At 32.6% G+C, this 14,949-nt stretch overlaps 2 pseudogenes; both read right to left on the reverse strand.

The window, feature by feature from the left end:
• Window positions 1–2,088: 2,088 nt before the first annotated feature.
• LOC149541132 (type IV inositol polyphosphate 5-phosphatase 7 pseudogene) lies at window positions 2,089–3,474 on the reverse strand (annotated as a pseudogene).
• Window positions 3,475–9,167: 5,693 nt separating this feature from the next.
• Window positions 9,168–10,489, reverse strand: LOC149541133 (type IV inositol polyphosphate 5-phosphatase 7-like; annotated as a pseudogene).
• Between the last annotated feature and the right edge of the window lie 4,460 nt (window positions 10,490–14,949).

A 14,949-nucleotide genomic window follows, 5' to 3' on the forward strand; every position in this document is an offset into this window, starting at 1 on the left:
GGATAGGTGCTTATCAACTATCTACCCTGAAGGTGAAGAACTTGCAGAGCCTATTAATGTCCTACACTTAAAAAAGTTTTATGCTTAAAGCCTTACTACTTAGCTATCTTGTACATATTTATGATTCTAAAAAAATCCTAAAAATTAGAAAATGTCCTAAAAAATGATCATCTTAGTGAAAACCTAGCAATAGGTGTTTGATGTATCACCAAAAAATATTTTTAAAAATCAAAAATAAAAATAAAATTGAAAAAAGTCCTGACAAAAAAGAAATCTGCCAAGTGGTGAAAACTTGGAAATAGCCGCTACTTGAGACCCTTGCACCTATGTCTATCAGGCTCAATCACTCATTTCACTACATGCTTCCTAGCTTGGGATTGTTTCTTGTCCTTGTCTCGAGGGCACAACTGCTTAGCCTATTGATAATTCCTTGTGCATTAGTATTTTTTTGGAAACTCATAAAATAGTGTTTCTCAACACTACCCCCTTTGACATCAAGTGTTTCTTAACACTTTCTAGATAGTTTACCTATGGTCTCTGATGTTGTGATATTTCTCACTATCAAAGTCAAGTCCTAAAGAAATGGCCAAATAACTTACACACACACACACACACACTCAAACACTTCAATGATTGAGCTATGCTAATCTTTATTTATTTTGTGTGCTATCTATGATGATTTCTTTGCTATATGTTCCCTCCCTAATAGACTCTCAAGGATGTCATTGACTAGAAGACTGGGGGCATGGGGTATGTTTTCTTAATTTCTACTTGTGGGTATACTTTATTTGTCTATAGTGTTTTAAGCATTTCATGCTTGAAACTTGTTGGTAAAAAGATTTTTCCTCTTTAATTAAATTCTCAAATGCCCAAACTTGAAAGAAGAATCAGATACTAATAGTTGGATAATCTATCTTTAGGTTGATAGATTTCCTCTGAATTGAAAGGTACAACTCCCTTATCAAATGATATTCAATGCATTTATTTGTTCCTAAACTAATTGGGTACATCTTAACCTGAGAATAGAAGAGGAAAACCAAGCCAGCCCTAGATAGAACTAACTCAGGAAAATTTTAGCTACTAAACCTAGCTAATACCAAGAACCCACAATTCTTATGACTCCTCAACATTGGTAATGCAATGATGTTATTAATTATGTAGATGTAATGACATGAAATGAAAATGGAGATTAACATATTAATCCAAACAACAAGAAGAAATGATAGTGCTCTGATCTATCACCCATTCACCATTTAGTTGAGAATGTAAGAAAGTGCTCAAGACTGATTATAACAATACTTCAATTGAAAGTAATTAGAAAAAGCAATGCTTAAATACTTTGGTTCATAAAAAAACCTTTCTTATCTTAAACACAACAAACATAATACTTGGATAACATTTTCTCACAATCTCTACCAAATCTGTTACAAAAATTCATCATTAATCTCTAGTGCACAACCAAAATACCAAAATTAAAATGTCTTCCTCCCTCTACTCCAGCTATCCTACCTTTCTTTGAAAAGAAGAAGAACCCCATCCATCCAAAAAACTTTTCTATAAATAAGCCCCTTCACAAAAACTTTTCCTCTCCCATAGTGTCCTTTTGGTTTCATTACCGAATCTTAGGAATGTGATTGGTTCCTTTTCTCTCTCTTTTTGACATTTGGTTTCCCCATATTTTCACCTCCTAAGACTTTATTAAAGGGGAAAAATATGTCTCGACCCTATGTACTCACTGAACTCCTTTATCTCTTCTTTAATCCATGATTGTTCAAATTTCATACTCCACAGTGCTTTTGGATAGAATCTGTATCATAGTAGAAGTTAAATTAAAATGCAGATGTCTTTTGGCCAAAGATATCTTCATTTCTTCATCAAATGAGCCCTCTCCTTCAGTGTATCCCACATATCCTGGGGGAAAACCAATTAGCTTGGAAACAGTGAAGCACAACATTGTATCTAACTTTCTTTACAAAATTTACATCCCACATTCTCTGTATGAAGTGAACATTATTAAAACCAAATAGAACTATTTGCTTCCTTTCCATTAAAAATCACTTGAATATGATATATCAAAGACTTGGAAACTTAATGAAAACTATTAATTTGAGTCAAAAGATTTTCTACTTGGATTCTTGTTCTTGTGCTCATCAAAGCTTGTTTTAATTTGCTTCTATTGAGTGTTTCCACCTTTGCCATAAAAATTGAATAAATAGGTTGATGATCAGAGAGCTTTGATTCCTCTTAAACATAAGATAATTGATTTATTCCTTTACCATACCATAGCACATAATCACACCAAGTTGGTGTATGTCTCCTTGATTTTGATTTATAATTATCTCCTAAGTAATCGTTCAAGTTTTTGCAATACTTATCAATTGGGGGAAAACATATTTTCCCTTCATTCCAACCTATGAATATATGCCTTGCTTTCTTCTCACTTTAAAGATGTTCTTTCTCCAATAGAGACTCCCAATCACTTATTTCCAGTAGTCTTTGAGTTTTGACATAGCAAAGTGACAGGCGATAATTTAAATTCCCAAGCCAAATAACTCGATCATGCTCCAAAATGTTTTCATGTGATTTTTTTAGCAAAGATTCACCAGCTTGTGGAAATTATATCTTCTTTATGATCTCTATGACATCCAAATTCCTCCTCATCTCATCATCTCTCTTTTATCCTAATGTTAAATAAGTATAGATAAAGCAAAAGCTTGTGTGACGATATAACATGCCAATGGAAATATAACCCTTTGGGTTTCTAGTTAGAAATCACAGATCTTGTTTCCAAGGTAGCCCATTAGCCCATGAACAACACAAGATACTTTTAAATATTTGACATCCTATCTTGGATGACTTCTCACACACACACATAAGAATATGCTAACCATTTGCTTGCTATTTGCCAAACAATAATTTGGCTGAGTTGAACTCAATCTATAACTCATTTTTTGCATTGATTTGATAAAAGGCTACAAGACATTGGAAAATGAAAAAAACTGTAGGGTGAATTTAATTCACTCTAACCACTTTCATCTTCTGATGAAATTGATCTAGAAGAATTACTTGAATCTACTTAGTAAATTAGTCTTCCCAATGAGAGATGTTCCACTAGAGTGATCTTTCACTTCAATTTTTAATGGTGAACTTTTGCCTCACCAATCCTTTTGGAAGGTAAGTTTGAGGATTCAGAGGACTTTTCTATAAAGTATGTAGTTGAGAACCTTCCAAATTAGAATCAATATCGTTAATAACTTCTAATGCTTCTCTAGTTGAATCATGCCAACTAGACAATGATGGAATATGGCAATGATTTCTGTTGTTGTCAAGTGTTTGGTGAACAAGGTAGAACCATTTCTCTACAAGGCTATTGTCCTCTACACCTAGAACATTCCCTACATTTAAAGGCACAACTTCTTGAAACCCAATAACATATATATCTATGGGAGGTGATGCATGTAATCAATCATCCATGCAGGCTGCTAAATACCATGTATATGGATTCTATGAATCCCAAACTATCCCTTATAATGATTCACAACCACTAGGACACTACCATTAACATTTTCTTTGGGCTGTGGTAACTACATGTTTTCCAAGGAGGTTGTATTTATATGTCATCATCTTCTATGCCAAAAATATATATATATATATTTAAACTAGAATCTCCATACCAAGATCTCCATAAGAAACCATGAAAGCATCTAACTCCTTCAAAACTCATCAAAATTGACTACACCTTCTTGATTCTTGACCTTCAACATTAGCATGATATTCTTTGCATGATTAATAAAATATAGATACACAAACTTTTTCAACTCCAAATTCTCTATTTGCATGTGGTTTGCAACATTAGTAAATAATGATGAAACATCTTCACCAATAGTCATGGAAGCTATAACTTTCTTCACTGCATCTAAAATGAAGCCATTGGCAGAGTTTTGACTATATCCTTCTCTTTGGCATAAAATTAGGAAATAGCTTCTCCTCAATGAAAATTGAACATGGGAGGGAATTTCTACCAAAGTGAACTCTTTATGTTCGGGTCATCCCAATTTACATGATGTATTATATGTGTGCTTCAACATACCTACGATTCACTTGATGACTGCCCTATAGTGGAAAATTCATTTTTAGCCTCTCCCATGGTGGAAAATTGGAGATGAATTGCGACATCAGATTTTTTGCCTTGCCATTTTGTTAAAGATTTCGATGTACTCAATAATGCTACAAAAGTCAAGGAAATTTGGCTATCTATTAAGTTTTTCTTTCAATGTGGCCACTACAAATTTCCATTGTCTAGCCTGCATATTGAAAATATTCTTAGATCCTAATGCACTACTACCATAAGCCATGTTCTAAGAAATTAGAAGCTCTATTCTTTGGGTCTGTGACGCCAAATTTTGAGATAACTCCTGGTTTGAATCTTTTAGCTTTGTGACTTCTAATGATTCAGTTCTTAGATCCAATGCAAAAGATTATTTTTCCACTGAATGTTATGTCATCGAGTTTTTATACAAAAGACATTTGGGGTCTATGGAGAAGTCTGACTTTAATATTCTGATTTATTTTTCACTTTCCAACTGTACATCATGATCAACATACATGCTTGGTGAGTAACAACATAGGCTACCATATAAATTTGAGTCTTACTATTAATTTTTTCATTAAGGTTATAAACTCAAATTTATTCATTTGAATTAAAAAATAGAGCATGTAAAATTGGGATATGAACCCAGATTTGCACTTGTGATATTGCACTCTAGAACTTTGAATCTGAGACCTGAAATTGATGATCTCATTATCTAAATTGATAACATGTCTTCATGAAATTGGACTTGGAGGTTGGTCTTTGAAACTGTAAGTCAGAATTTGATTCTGAACCAAGTGCCATGATATCTAAATATTCTTTAGCTTTGGATATTTGAGCTTGACTTTCTGAACTTTGAGGATCAAAGTTTAGGCTTTAGTACATTCTTTTCATCCTATCTTCTCATAGACCAAATCCCACACATCATAATCAGCAAGAGAAGCCAACAAGAGACTTACTTGATAGGGTTGATTTGGAAGTTCAAAAATGGTGTACTAAAAGTGCACCTACAACTAGCTTTGAATGGGGATTATGTGCTGCAAAGTACATAAATAATTCATAATCTTAGGTTTCACTGAACAGGCCTTATCCATTGGGCTATAGAGTCAAACCAAGAAGAGGGTAAAAATAGAGTAGCTTGCCAGGAGGAAAATGGGAGCAAGGAAAAATGAACCTACCAAAATAGGAAGACAACAACTACAAAAGTAGGGGAAGACTAAACTACACCAAGCAAGAAAGGCTACACTAAGCACACCCAAAATTGGAAAGCAAAACCTAACTACTACAAGTAAGGAGACCTCATCTATAGAATAGAGAGAAAGGAAGGAATCATACATGACCATTTACTAGAATAGAGAAATATAATCCTTTCTTAAACAAAGGAAGATGCTTCACTAGTTTGAAATAACACTGATAACCTTTGACAACACCTTCATTGTTGAAAATAAGTCCAAAAGCAATTTGTAATATAGTAACCCACAATACCTTTCTGAATAACCATGTTTCATTATAAATCTTTGGTTCTTCTATACTTTTTTGCACACCACCTTTCATATGTTCAACCATCTTTTATGAAGGAGAAAAGTGTTCACCAAATTTTGAATGTATTACTAGAACATAAGTACATCTATTTATATCAACCATATCATCCTTAGTAGAGATATCAACAACTAAACTAGGATTAAGAATATTGGAGCATTTAATAAAATTTGGAAATGAAATAGCATCATACTAGTCATAGGTATTCTCTTGAGCAACTTTAGGTTCTAAAGAAAAATTGAAACAATGTGATTCTTCATGATATATAGGTTCCATTTGAATTGAAACATCTTCCTCATTTGTCGCAATTGTCAATCCTGCAAGATATTCATTTGAATTTAAAATTTCAATACCTGGATTAATTGTGGAAGAAGATTCCCATGCAAGCATCATGGTTTAATCAAAATCAATTTTGAAACAAGAAGAACCATGATCAAGCTCTTTATCTTCTTCATGATGCTGCAATACTTCATTAACATCTGAAAACTTTTCCTCACAATTTATTGCTAAAATCATTTCTTTAATAGCATTCTCAAGTTCAGCAGGATGATCATCAAAACATATTGCAGCCTTTTCATGTGTATCCATATGATTAGGAAAACCCAATATTGCATTATCTTGGAAAAAGAGTGGTTCTTGCATTGGATCCCTGTCAGCTATAATGGATGATGAGTCAACCTTACCATGTTCTTCAATAACACCAAACATTCCACCTTTTGATGGCACAATGATTTAGGGACAATTTTTTGGAGAACAACTATTCAAAGCATGATCCCCATTTATTTCTCCTAATCTTCAACTATTATCTTCAGAATAGGAGGAAAACATGGATAGGTCCTCTCTTTCAACCCTTCTTACCATCTCTTCAACCATATTTTCAGATTTGGCAAAACATGATCTCACTTTCTCTTCAATACAAAATTCATCAAAAGAATTAATAATTGCATTTTCTTCAAGATAAGTAGATTCTAACATAGAATCATTACCAACCTTTGTAAATTGAAAATAAGTTTTGCAAAAATCTTCAATGAAGTTAAACTTTCTATGTTCTAGAGGTGCATTAACCATCAGATAATTTTCAAAAGAAACTCCATGGGAAATTTTATCTTTATTCTCTTCAAATCTAAAACTTTTTAAATTAGGTATAAACAAAGGCATGGAAAAAAATTCTTTGTCTATTTTTCTTACCAATTCTTTATCACTATGAAGGATGTCTTCGTTCACTAAAAGTTGTGCTTCCAGAAACCAAGGCATCTCTTGCTCTCCAAAAATTGAACCATTAGTTGATATGGGCTCTTCATTTACTAGTTTTTCATCAGACACATGGGCTGAATAGTATATCTATTTTCTTCTTTGATCTTGAACATCAAAGTACCTCTAATGTACACACTTTAACAACCAAGCAGATTGATAATCTTTAGAGGAGTCTAATCCTTTTTTCTTCAGCTTTAGCTATACTTTTTTAAAATTCAATCCAAAGGAAATGTAAATTGAAATCACTTTCAGCATCTATCTCTTTGAATGTGGGTTTCCTTCAAGTTTTCTTTCTTGATTGAGCTTCTTGTCTGCTCAAGATTGAAAAATTGTAAGAGATGTGATCTTGTGGGATTTCTGAAACTTCATCATCATCCACCTTTAGTTCCTTACTTGGCTACAATGTCCTTTCTTTATAATGTTGTAACAATTTTTTCTTCACTTCCACCTCTTTCAATAGGTGATATCTTGGACAGATACTTTTCCATAATAGAATAGTTGCATGATCTTTATTAACACTCAGGTTCAGCTTTACTCCATGACTGATGCTTTTGCTCCAAGTTTCAAACAAATCATGCAACACAGGGTTAGTAGTGTGATGGATTTCTATAAGGGAAGGGTCTAGTCTCCTTCCTTTCATCATTTTAATAGGCATAGTCCTTTTTTAATCAACAAAGTTGCCAATCTCTGCAAGTTAGAGATAATAAAATTTAAAATGTAAAAACTAAACTTCTAAACCAAAGTTATGAGAACTAGAATGGAGTCGCCAATCTCTACATAGTAGAGATATCCATAACCACTGAGGAAGAAAACATCAACACCAATTTTCTCCACTTTTTTCCTTGGTAGAAACTTCCAGTCATCAACTTTGAAATAATTATTTCTTCAACTGATTGAGACTATAGCACTAGAAGCCTAATCCCTGTGGAAAGCACCTTATCTCCACAAGATCAATTATAAAAAGGGAAAACCAAAAAAATGTAACTTTGAAAGTTCTCCCTAGTAGAGTCACCAAAATCTATTGGTAAACAGATTTGTCCTTTTTAATTCAATTCTCAAATGCCCAAACTTGAAAGAACAATCAGATACCAATATTTGGATAATCTATCTTCAGGTTGATAGATTTCCTCTAAATTGAAAGGTACATCTCCCTTATCAAGTGATATTCAATGAATTTATTTGTTCCTAAACTAATTGGGTATGTTCTTAACCCAAGAACGGAAGAGGAAAACCAAGCCAGCCCTAGATAGAACTAACTCAGGAAAATTTTAGCTCCTAAACCTAGCCAATATCAAGAACTTGCAATTCTTATGACTCCTTGACATTGGTAATGCAATGATGTTGTTGATTATGTAGATGCAATGACATGAAATGAAAATGGAGATTAAGTTATTAATCCCTACAATAGGAACAAATGATAGTGCTTTGATCTATCACCCATTCACCATTTAGTTGAGAATGTAAGAAAGTGCCCAAGACTGGTTATAACAATACTCTAATTAAAAGTAATAAAAAAAAGTGACGTTTAAATACTTTGGTTCATAACAAAACCTTTCTTATCTTAAACACAACAAACATAATACTTAGATAACTTTTTCTCACAATATCTACCAAACCTGTTACAAAAATTCATCATTAATCTTCAATGCATAATCAAAATACAAAAATTAAAATGTCTTCCTCCCTCTACTCCAGCTATCCTACCTTCTGTCAAAAAGAAGAAGAACCCCTTCTATCCTAAAAACTTTTCTATAAATAAGCCCCCTTCATAAAAAAATTTCCTCTCCCATAGTCTCCTTTTGGTTTCATTACCAAATCTTGGGAATGTGATTGGTTCCTTTTCTCTCTCTCTTTGACATTTGGTTTCCCCATATTTTCACTTCCTAAGACTTTATTAAAGAGGAAAAATATGTCTCAACCCTATGTACTCACTTAACTCCTTTATCTCTTCTTTAATCCATGATTGTTCAAACTTCATCCTCCATAGTGCTTTTGGATAGAATCTCTGTCACAACAAAAGTTAAATTAAAATGTAGATGTCTTTTGGCCAAAAATATCTTCATTTCTTCATCAAATGAACTCTCTCCTTCAGTGTATCCCACATATCCTGGGGGTGAACCAATTAGCTTGGAAATAGTGAAGCACAACATTTTATCTAACTTTCTTTACAAAATTTACATCCCACATTCTTTATATGAAGTGAACATTATTAAAACCAAATAGAACTATCTACTTCCTTTCCATTAAAAATCACTTGCATGAAATATATCAAAGACTTGAAAACTTAATGACAATTGTTAGTTCGAATCAAAAGTTTTTCCACTTGGATTCTTGTTCTTGTGCTCATCAAAGCTTGTTTCAATTTTCTTATGTTGAGTGTTTCCACCTCTGCCATAAAAATTGAATAAATAGGTCAATGATCAAAGAAATTTGATTCCTCTAAAAAATAAGATAACTAATTTATGCCTTTATCATTCCATAGTACATAACCACACCAAGTTGGTGTGTGTCTCTTTGATTTTGATTTATAATTATCTCCTGGGTAATGGTTTGAGATTCTACAATGCTTATCAGTTGGGGGAAAATATATTTTCCCTTCATTCTAACCTATGAATATACGCCTTTCTTTCTTATCACTGTAAAGTTGTCCTTTTTCCAATAGAGACTCCCAATCACTTATTTCTAGTAGTCTTTGAGTTTTAGCATAGCAAAGTGAAAGGCAATAATTTAAATTCCCAAGACAAATAGCTTGATCATGCTCCAAAATGTTTTCATGTGATTTCTTTAGCAAAGATTCATCAGCTTGTGGAAATTATATCTTCTTTATGATCTCTATGACATTGAAATTACTCCTCATCTCATCATCTCTCTTCTATCCTAATGTCAAATAACTATACATAAAGAAGAATCTTGTGTGATGATATAACATGCCAATGGAAATAGAACCCTTTGGGTTTCTGGTTGGAAATCACAGATCTTGTTTCCAAGGTAGCCCATTAGCCCATGACCAACATACATAAGAATATGCTAACCATTTTCTTGCTAGCTGCCAAACAATAATTTAGCTGAGTTGAACTCAATCTATAACTCATTTTACCTGAATTGCATCGATTTGATAGAAGGCTACAAGACATTGGAAAATGAAAAACACTATAGGGTGAATCTAATTCACTCTAACCACTTTCATTTTTAATGAATTGATCTAGAAGAATTACTTGATTCTGCTTAGTCAATTAGTCTTCCAAATGAGACATGTTCCATTAGAGTGATCTTTCACTTCAATTTTTAATGGTGAACTTTTGGCTCACCAATCCTTTTGGAAGGTAATTTTGAGGCTTTAGAGGAGTTTTCTATAAATTATGTAGTTTAGAACCTTCCAAATTAGAATAAATATTGTTAACAACTTATGATGCTTCTCTAGTTGAATCATGCCAACTAGACGGTGATGGACTATGGCAGTGATTTTTATTGTTGTCAAGTGTTTGGTGAACAAGGGAGAGCCATTTCTCTACATCTAGAACATTCCCTACATTTAAAGGCACAACTTCTTGAAAACCCAAGATCATATATATCTATGGGAGGTGATGCATGTAACCAGTCATCCATGTGGGCTACTAAATACCATGTATATGGATTCTATGAATCCCAAACTACCCCTTATAATGATTCGCAACCACTAGGAAGATACACTACCATTAAAATTTTATTTGGGCCATGGTAGCTACATGTTTTACAAGGAGGTTGTATTTATAGATCATCATCTTTTGTGCCAAAAATATATATATATTTTTAATTGGGATCTCCATACCAAGATCTCCATGGGAAACCACATGAAATCATTTAACTCCTTCAAAATCTCATCAAAATTGACTACACCTTCCTCATTCTCGACCTTCAACATTAGCATGATATTCTTTGCATGATTAATAAGATATAGATACATGAACTTTTTCAACTCCAAATTCTCTATTTGCATGCGGTTTGCAACATCAATAAATAATGATGAAACATCTTCACCAATAGTCATGGTAGCTATAACTTTCTTCACTACATCTAAAATGAAGTCATTGGTGGAGTTTTACCTATATCCTTCTCTTTGGCAGAAAATTAGGAAGTAGCTTCTCCTCAGTGGAAAAATAAACATGGGAGGGCATTTTTCACCAAAGTGAACTCTTCATGTTTGGGTCATCCCAATTTACATGATGTATTATATGTGTGCTTCAACATACCTACGATGCACTTGATGACTGCCCTATAGTGGAAAATTCATTTTTAGCCTCTCCCATGGTGGAAAATTGGAGATGGACTGCGACATTAGATTTTTTGCCTCCCCAATTTGTTAAAGATGTCAATGCACTCAATGATGCTACAAAATTCAAGGAAAGTTGACTATCTATTAATTTTTTCTTTCAATGTGGCCACTGCAAATTTCCATTGTCTGGCCTACATATTGACAATATTCTTAGATCCCAATGCACTACTACCATGAGCCATGTTCTAAGAAATTAGAAGCTCTATTCTCTAGGCCTGTGACTCCAACTTCTAAGATAACTCCTGGTTTGAAGCTTTTAGCTTTGTGACTTTTGATAATTCAATTCTTAGAGCCAATGTAAAAGAGTATTTTTCCACTGAATGTTATGTCATTGGGTTTCTATACACAAGACACTTGGGTTCTATGTAGAAGTCTAACTTTAACATTTTGATTTATTTTTCACTTTCCAACTATACATCATGATCACCATACATGATTGGTTAGTTCCAACATAGGCTACCATATACATTTGAGTCTTACTATTAATTTTTTCATTAAGGTTATAGACTCAAATTGATTCCTTTGAATTAAAAAATAGAGCATGTAAACTTGGGACATGAACCCAAATTTGCACTTGTGATATTGCACTCTAGAACTATGAATCTGAGAACTAAAATTGATGATCTCATTATCTAAATTGACAACACATGTTCATGAAGTTGGACTTGGAGGTTGGTTTTTGAAACTATAAGTCAGAATTTGATTCTGAACTAAGTGCCATGATATCTAAATATTCTTTAGCTTTGGATATTTGAACTTTATTTGTTGAACATTGAGGATCAAAGTTCAGGCTTTAGTACATTCTATGCATCCTATCTTCTCACAAACCAAATCTCACACATCATAATCAGCAAGCGAAGCCAATAAGAGACTTCCTTAACAGGGTTGATTTGGAAGTTCAAAAATGGTGTACTAAAAGTGGACCTACAACACTGTGACTTATAAACCTATCATCCTTGACTATTTTTTCACAAGACTACACTCAGGGGTTATCCTGTTGCTTATGCCTTGATGCAAGTGTAATCTTGCTATACTAAACTTAGGGAATCTGATTGCATAGTCATCTTGACTTCTATGTCTTTGATGCTTAGTTTAGATTTCCACATACCTATCTAATATTGATCATATTCATATCCTCATAGTTATACTAGTGATGGTTGTATGATCTCATGGTGTCCTTAATAAGCACTCAATGATGAGATAAGAGTCTAAATGTTATGTGTCCCTTTCTGGTAAACCACTTTGCATACTAGCTTGTATGTTAGGTTCATTTTTCTAGTTGAGTCTTGCATTCTTGCATGTGGGAAGTGTAATACCCAAAAATTGGCTCATTGGCATGATATCAATTCTAGTCTATTTTGATCATTGCTAAAGTCCTATTTCATTAGACACATTCTTGATCTAACTCGCTACTTGACTTAATTGTCAGATGCAGAAGACCCTAATCTATAATCATCATATTTCTTACTTAATTCCTATAGTATGTACTCATATTAGTCACATTAAACCTACTTGATTTAATTATAATTTAATTTAAAGTATTTATACTTTATAGAATTAAATTATCTCCTAAGGCTAATGTACTATGGGATTAAATTTATTTTATTTAATAAATATGCCTATCTTGATTAATTAAATGTAATTATTTAATTAAATGGGAAAGGTATTTCTAATTAATTAAAAAAAATTATTTAATTAAATGGAAGGCTATTCTTTAATTAATTAAACAAAATTATTTAATTAAATAGGAGTAATTCCTAATTAATTAAATATAGTTATTTAATTAAATAAGAAAGTGTCTCTAATTAATTAAATAAAATTATTTAATTAAATAGAAAATATATTTATGAGAGCATATCTCATTTTATTAAATTAAATATTTCTCCAAAATCTTTCTTCAGTTCAAAAAGGGAAATTCCCAGTTCATTGTTGATCAAAAAGGAATTAAATCAGTTAACTCCTTATTCTACTCAAAAGGAATTAGTTAACTCCCTCTAATTTGGGAATCTTCCTTTATGATTGAACTTCATCTTCAATCCTGACCCTCGATCGAAATCAATCTCAACCATCAGAGGTTTTCAGGAAAATCTAAATAAGAGACCCTCCTCTCTTCATTTCAAGGAGAGGTTGAAGAGAATTTGCATTGAATTGCTGTCAAATTGCATTCTCATTTAATCTCATCGAATTCTCATATAGATTTTCATTGTTAGCTTAATTGTCATATAGATTTAATATGCATATTCATCTAGCATAATCTCTTTTACATGTTTCTAGATTAAAATGCATTTCTTCTTCTAGATTAAATTGCACAATCATATAGATTATTTGCATCTCATTCTCAAATCCTTCGTTCGTAGAGGGTCTGGTTGCTTAAACACCTCATATCTAAGGATATCTGATAAGCAAATCCCTCTAGATAGAAGGCAATAGGTCACCTTGCAGGTTGATTCTCAGATGAACAATCCAATGTTCATTTCGGGATGAATCTGCAAACAATGACCATGTTGAAGTGTGGGTGTGAAGCCTGAGGCCACAATTCATGCATACATTTCTGGCGCCCACCGTGGGACTTGAACCAAGTTTCTAGCTCCATCTTCTTTTCTTACATTTTATCTTCAGTCTATTTTTCTGACCTTTTTTTTTGCAGCAACTTAATGGTTCTAATCAAGTGTTTTTTTAGGTTCTTATTTTAGCTTTTAAGGCTAACCCTTGTGCAGACTAAGTTGCAGGCAAAAAAATCTTGGGGTTCTTGAAAGATTTGATCATATCCTTAAAAAAATTCATTATTTCAATCTAAAATTTTTATTCCATATTTGGCATTCAATCCTCAATTCACAGTTAAAATTTTGGATTTATTTGATAAAAAATGAATTTTTAGTAATTTTTTAAATGTATTTTCGTGAAAAAATTATTTCGTAACCGAAATCATTGAATTTTAATTTGAAAATTATATTACAGATTTGGGAAGATTTCAGTAGATCATAGTAGAAATTTTGGGTTTTTTTGAGCAAAAACTGATTTTTTATCATTTTTTTAAATGTATTTTCATAAAAAAAATTAATTCTTGACATAAATCAAAGAATTTCAATCCGAAAATTTTATTGAATGTTTGGGAGGCTTTTTTTAGACTACATTAAAAATTTCAGATTTTTTGGCTCATAATTATATTTTTAATAAATTTTTTATGTGTTTTCATAAAAAAAATTATTAACTCATGATGCAAATCTTGGAATTTTAATCAATAATTTTTATTGCAGGTTTTTGGAAAATAGAAAGGAAGAAAGAAAGAAAGGCCATCCAAATATGACAAAAGAAAGCGAAAAAAAAAAAAAAAAAATCCATCTCGCTTTTGCTAGCTTCAAAAACAGCACAAGAATTGTTAAAAATCAGGTAAAATCTACTAAGCGTGTTGCGAGGATCACCAGGTAACCTTCCTCAGCTGATAACACTTCATTTGGATCTAAAACAAACATCTCTCATGTCAAGCTTGTGTGTGTTTCCTTCCATGTTTCCATTTTACAACACATGCATAATTTGATACTAGGGTGTGATCTCCGTTAGTATTCATTTAGCAAGCTTAGGTACTAGTGATAGATTTAGATAGCTATTTTGGGTTATTAGACTCACTAAATCCGTCAGCCACTCGTTTCACCCTGCGGTTGCAAGATCAACACCACATTAAAGGGGAGGGGTCTATAGGAAAGAAGTGTTAAATGCTCCACAAGGCAACCCTTTTGTGCTTTCTAGAACTCAC

This window comes from Cupressus sempervirens, chromosome 9 (genome assembly GCF_028749045.1).
Source record: "Cupressus sempervirens isolate cs-2001-9-10 chromosome 9, ASM2874904v1, whole genome shotgun sequence".
Taxonomy (NCBI): Eukaryota; Viridiplantae; Streptophyta; class Pinopsida; order Cupressales; family Cupressaceae; genus Cupressus; species Cupressus sempervirens.